Here is a 6,770-nt window from a genome sequence, read left to right on the forward strand (position 1 = left end):
TTCGTCATGTTTGGATACCCGGCATTCATCCACAGTGATCATGGGTACGGCTTCATGAGTGAGCTGTGCCAATACCTGGTAGCGCGAAGCATTGTTGCTAGTCGCACGACTAGCTACAACACAAGGGGCAATGGGCAGGTGGAGCGTGAAAATGGGGAGATCTGGAAGGCAGTCCTCCTGGCCCTGAGATCCAAAGGCTGGTCTGATGACTACTGGCAAGATGCCCTCCATGCTATTAGGTCGCTCTTGTGCACAGCTACCAATCAGACCCCTCACGAGCTCCTTTTCTTATTCCCCAGGAAATCGGCAACTGGGGTCTCCCTCCCAACTTGGCTCACATATCTGGGACATGTGCTCCTCCGCAAACACGTGACGGCCCACAAGGCCGACCCGCTGGTCCAGCAGGTGTTTCCTCCTTCAACGCCCACCAAAATGACACCTATGTCAGGTACCCCAGTGGCCATGAGGACACCTTCTCTTTTTTTTAAATTTTTTATTTTTCACACCATAAATCACAATAGCCATGATATACACTTTTTCTTTTTCACACATTTACAGTGACTTTTTCTCCCCCCCCCCCCTCCTCCCAAGCCACCCCCCACCCCCCCCCCCTCATCCATTTTAGGTATACAATCTAGGTTGCATTAATTCAGTCAGACAATGTTGTCATTCAACAAAAATACACCAGAAATTCTACAGAGTCCATTATTTTCTTTCCTTCTCCTTCCATCAACTTAGGTAATGTTTGTCCCCGGTAGGTTTTCGCTATTGTATTTAATGTAAGGCTCCCATACTTGTTCGAATATTTCAATATTATTTCTTACACTATATGTTATTTTTTCTAATGGAATACATTTATTCATTTCTATATACCATTGTTGTATTTTCAAATTATCTTCCAATTTCCAGGTTGACATAATACATTTTTTTGCTACGGCTAGGGCTATCTTAACAAATCTTTTTTGTGCATCTTCCAAGTCAATTCCAAATTCTTTATTTTTTATGTTACTTAGGAGAAAGATCTCTGGATTCTTTGGTATATTGTTTTCTGTTATTTTATTTAATATCTGATTGAGATCATCCCAAAATTTTTCTACTCTCTCACATGTCCAGATTGCATGAATTGTTGTTCCCTTTTCTTTTTTACATCGAAAACATCTATCAGATACTGTTGGGTCCCATTTATTTAACTTTTGCGGTGTAATGTATAGTCTGTGTAACCAATTATATTGTATCATACGCAGCCTCGTATTTATTGTATTTCTCATCGTTCCAGAACATAATTTCTCCCATGTTTCCTTTTTTATCTTTATATTTAAATCTTGTTCCCATTTTTGTTTAGTTTTACCATTTGTTTCCTCATTCTCCTTTTCTTGCAGTTTAATATACATATTTGTTATAAATCTTTTGATTAACATTGTATCTGTAATCACATATTCAAGGTTACTTCCCTCTGGTAAACTCAAATTGCTTCCTAATTTATCTTTCAAGTAGGATCTCAGTTGGTAATATGCCAGCACTGTATCTCCAGTTATATTGTACTTATCTCTCATTTGTTCAAAGGATAAGAATCTACTTCCTGAAAAACAATTTTCTATTCTTTTAATCCCTTTTTTTCCCCATTTTCTAAAGGAAAGGTTGTCTATTGTAAAAGGGAGTAGCTTATTTTGCGTCAATATTAGCTTTGGTAATTGATAATTTGTTTTATTTCTTTCTACATGAATCTTCTTCCATATATTGAGGAGATGGTGTAATACTGGAGAAGTTCTATGTTGTACCAATTTTTCGTCCCATTCATATAATATGTGTTCAGGTATCTTTTCCCCTATTTTATCTAATTCTAATCTCGTCCAGTCTGGTTTTTCCCTTGTTTGATAAAAATCTGATAGGTACCTTAATTGTGCGGCTCTATAATAATTTTTGAAGTTTGGCAATTGTAAGCCTCCTTGTTTATACCATTCTGTTAATTTATCTAGTGCTATCCTCGGTTTCCCCCCTCTCCATAAAAATTTCCTTATTATTTTCTTTAACTCTTTGAAGAATTTTTCTGTCAGTTGTATTGGCAATGCCTGAAATAAGTATAATATCCTTGGAAAAATGTTCATTTTAATACAGTTTATCCTTCCTATCAGTGTTAGTGGTAGCTCTTTCCAATGCTCTAAATCGTCCTGTAATTTTTTTCATTAGTGGATTGTAATTGAGTTTATATAATTGGCCTAGATTTTTGTTTATTTGTACACCTAGGTATCTTATTGCCTGCATTTGCCATCTGAATGGGGATTCCTTCTTAAATTTTGAGAAATCCGCATTATTCATAGGCATTGCTTCACTTTTACTTACGTTTATCTTGTATCCTGACACTTCTCCATATTCCTTCAATTTCTTATATAGTTCTTTTATTGATAGTTCTAGTTCTGTTAAGTACACTATCACATCATCCGCAAATAGACTGATTTTATATTCCCTGTCTTTTATTTTTATTCCTTTTATATTATTATCTATTCTTATCGATTCTGCTAGTGGTTCTATAGCTAGCGCAAACAATATGGTGATAGTGGGCATCCCTGCCGCGTTGACCTGCTTAAGTTAAATTGCTTTGATACATGTCCATTTACTGTCACTTTCGCTAACGGTCCCTTATATAATGCTTTAATCCAATTAATATACTTCTCCGGTAAACTGAATTTTTGCAATACTTTGAACAAGTAATTCCATTCAGTTTGGTCTGAATTTACCATTTTCGGTACCTGTTCTGCTAATCTGTTTGCTAATAGTTTAGCTATTATCTTATAATCTGTGTTTAGCAGAGATATTGGTCTATATGACGCTGGTGAGAGTGGATCTTTCCCTTGTTTTAGTATCACTGTAATTATTGCTGTTTTACATGAATCTGGTAAGTTTTGTGTCTCATCAATCTGGTTGATTACATCCAGGAGGGGCGGTATTAATAGATCTTTAAATGTTTTGTAGAATTCTATTGGGAGTCCATCCTCTCCTGGTGTCTTATTATTTGGTAATTTTTTTATTATCTCTTGTATTTCTACTGTTCCAAATGGTTCTGTTAATTTATTTTGTTCCTCTATTTGTAGTTTTGGTAGTTCAATTTTAGTCAAAAATTCATCTATTTTCCCTTCTTTCCCTTCGTTTTCAGTTCGGTATAATTGTTCATAGAATTCTCTGAAGTTTTCCTTAATTTCTTTTGGATTATATGTAATTTGTTTGTCTTTTTTCCTTGTTGCCAATACCATTTTCTTAGTTTGCTCTGTCTTAAGCTGCCATGCTAAGATTTTGTGTGTTTTTTCACCTAGTTCATAATATTTCTGTTTTGTCTTCATTATATTCTTCTCCACCTTATATGTTTGTAATGTTTCATATTTTATTTTTTTTATCCGCCAATTCTCTTCTTTTGGTTGTATCTTCCTTTATTGCTAATTTTTTTTCTATGTTTACTATTTCCCTTTCCAACTGCTCTGTTTCCTGATTATAGTCCTTCTTCATCTTGGTTGCATAACTTATTATTTGTCCTCTAATGAATGCTTTCATTGCGTCCCATAGTATAAACTTATCTTCCACTGATTCCGTATTTACTTCAAAGTACATTTTTAATTGTTTTTCAATAAATTCTCTAAAATCCTGTCTTTTAAGTAGCATGGGGTTTAATCTCCATCTATACATTCTTGGAGGGATGTCCTCTAGCTTTACTGTCAGTATTAAGGGTGAATGGTCCGATAGCATTCTCGCTTTATATTCTGTTTTTCTTACTCTATCCTGCATACTAGCTGATAACAAAAATAGGTCTATTCTTGAGTATGTTTTATGTCTAGTCGAGTAGTATGAGTATTCCTTTTCTTTTGGGTTTTGTTTCCTCCATATGTCCACAAGTTTCATTTCTTGCATTGATTTAATTATAAATTTGGTTACTTTGTTCTTCCTGTTAATTTTTTTCCCCGTTTTATCCATATTTGGATCCAAATTCAGATTGAAATCCCCTCCTATTAGTATGTTCCCTTGCGTATTAGCTACCTTCAAAAAGATATCTTGCATAAACTTTTGATCTTCTTCGTTAGGTGAATATATATTAAGTAGATTCCAAAGCTCCGAATATATCTGACATTTTATCATAACATATCTCCCTGCTGGATCTATTATTTCCTCTTCTATTTTAAATGGCACATTTTTGCTAATTAATATAGCCACTCCTCTTGCTTTTGAATTATACGATGCTGCTGTTACATGTCCTACCCAATCTCTCTTTAATTTCTTGGGCTCCAATTCAGTTAATCTATTTTTTCCTTTTTCAGTAAATTTAGTAGTTTCTTCCTTTTAATTTGGTCATGTATTCCATTAATATTTAAAGTCATATAGTTCAGCGTAGCCATTTTATATTTTGTTTATCTTCTCTTTCCGTTTTTCCATCATTACCTTTCCTCCTTTTCCATTTCTGTTTTCTTATTTTCAACTCTTTACCAGACAACATTCCTACAACATCCAACATTTTCCTTATTCTCCTATTTCTATCTTCTTTATCCCCAATCTCCCCTTCCCCTCCTGAGTTGTCCTTTATCCCTTGTCGGACAACCACATCTCCCCTCTCCATTTGGATTTGCGAATCCACTCGCAAGCGTCAACTGATTTTGCAGTGACCGCTCTTTTCCCCCACCCAGCCCCCCCCAGAAAAGATTTCACTTTTCATATGTCACAAAGGTCACTCTTTTAATTCCCTCCTTATTCTCTCTATTCATTACCTTCCCTTATTAATTCTTGTCTATACTATCTATGTTTTCCTCTAATTACAGATACTTTCACGTATGCCCATCGTGGTCATTTTTACCCTCATTACCTGTCTTCATCCCTCAGTCTATTTTTGTCTTTACCCACATACATATCAATCGTGATCATTTTTACTCTCATTACCCGTCTTCATCCCTCAGTCTATTTTTGTAATTGTTCTGCAAATTTTTGTGCTTCTTCTGGATCCGAGAACAGTCTGTTTTGTTGTCCTGGAATAAATATTTTCAATACCGCAGGATGCTTCAGTGTAAATTTATACCCTTTCTTCCATAAAATCGCCTTTGCTGTATTGAACTCTTTTCTCTTCTTTAGGAGTTCAAAACTTATATCTGGATAAATGAAGATTTTTTGCCCTTTATACTCCAGTGGTTTGTTGCCCTCTCTTACTTTTTCCATTGTCTTCTCCAGTACCTTTTCTCTTGTAGTATATCTTAGGAATTTTACTACAATAGATCTTGGTTTTTGTTGTGGTTGTGGTTTAGGGGCCAATGCTCTATGTGCCCTTTCTATTTCCATTTCTTGCTGTAGTTCTGGACATCCTAGGGTCTTAGGGATCCACTCTTTTATAAACTCCCTCATATTCTTGCCTTCTTCATCTTCCTTAAGGCCCACTATCTTTATGTTATTTCTTCTGTTATAATTTTCCATTATATCTATTTTTTGAGCTAACAGTTCTTGTGTCTCTTTAGTTTTTTTATTAGATTCCTCCAATTTCTTTTTTAAGTCTTCTACCTCCATTTCTGCTGCTATTGCCCGTTCCTCCATCTTGTCCATTTTTTTCCCCATTTCTGTTAAGGTCATATCTATTTTATTCACTTTCTCTTCTGTGTTGTTTATTCTTCTTCTTAAATCATTGAATTCCTGTGTTTGCCATTCTTTAAATGACTCCATGTATCCTCTAACAAGAGCAAGTATATCCTTTACCTTGCCTTTCCCTTTATCTATTTCACTGTATTCTTCCTCTTCTTCTTCCTCTGGGTTGGCCATCTGTTGTTTCTTTGTTGCCCTTTCCTTCTCTTCTTTCCTGTTTTCATTGTTTTCTGTGGTCTCTTCTTGCTGCAGGTGTTCTGCAGCTGTCGTTGCCGGCTGTGGAGATCGACTCCCCAGCTGGTCCCCCCTCCCGTCGGTGTGTTTTTTTTCATGCGCGGTTGCGCACTTTTACTCGGCTCTGTGAGCCATTGATGTAGTTCTTTTTCCACCGACCTGAGGTAGTGGGCTCCTCTCTCCACAGCGGGCCTCTTCGGACAGGTAAGGCCTTCACCTTTTTCCTCCGTTGTCTTCTCTTCCTCTCTTCTTACCGTTGATTTTGATTTTTCTTCTTTTGTCTCCATCTTTTTTCCACCTTTATACTCACTTTTCTTTAACTTGTATTTCTGTGCCTTTGTATTTTCTCTTGTTTTTCCCGACTTTTCTGGAGAGGGCTGGAGTTCACCGCCCGGCCGCTCCTCCATCACGTGACTCCTCCCGAGGACACCTTCTCGACCAGGGATCTGGCACCAGCATGGGCTCCCTCAACCCCCCCAGCATCACAACTACCCAGCCCAACCTCCCCACCATGGGCACTCTTGGCCCACCCAGGATCTGGGGGCTGACCTCCAGAGTGCCCCACTCCTAGCAGACCACAGCTACCCGGCCGCCCACCACCCCCCACCCCCGCAGCCCGTAGACAGACATACAGATAGACGCAATGCTGCCCACATCGACCCCCGCCATGGCGACACTGGACCCAGGCAAACACGCCCTCGCCGACCTTTGACCAGGAGCCAACCCTGCGAGAGTCCCGGAGATTCCGACAGCCACACCTGAATTTGTAAATCTCCGGGGGGGGGGCAATTTTAAGAAGGGGTGAATGTGGTGATATGACCACCAGCCTACTACAGGGGGGTGATCTCTGTACCTGCAGGAAGACCACCTAAGGGGCTGACTCTACCTGGCCTGACTAGACCCCCGCCCCGTGACTGGCTCAGGTTTACATCGAC

Source organism: Narcine bancroftii, chromosome 1 (assembly GCF_036971445.1).
Source record: "Narcine bancroftii isolate sNarBan1 chromosome 1, sNarBan1.hap1, whole genome shotgun sequence".
Lineage (NCBI taxonomy): Eukaryota > Metazoa > Chordata > Chondrichthyes > Torpediniformes > Narcinidae > Narcine > Narcine bancroftii.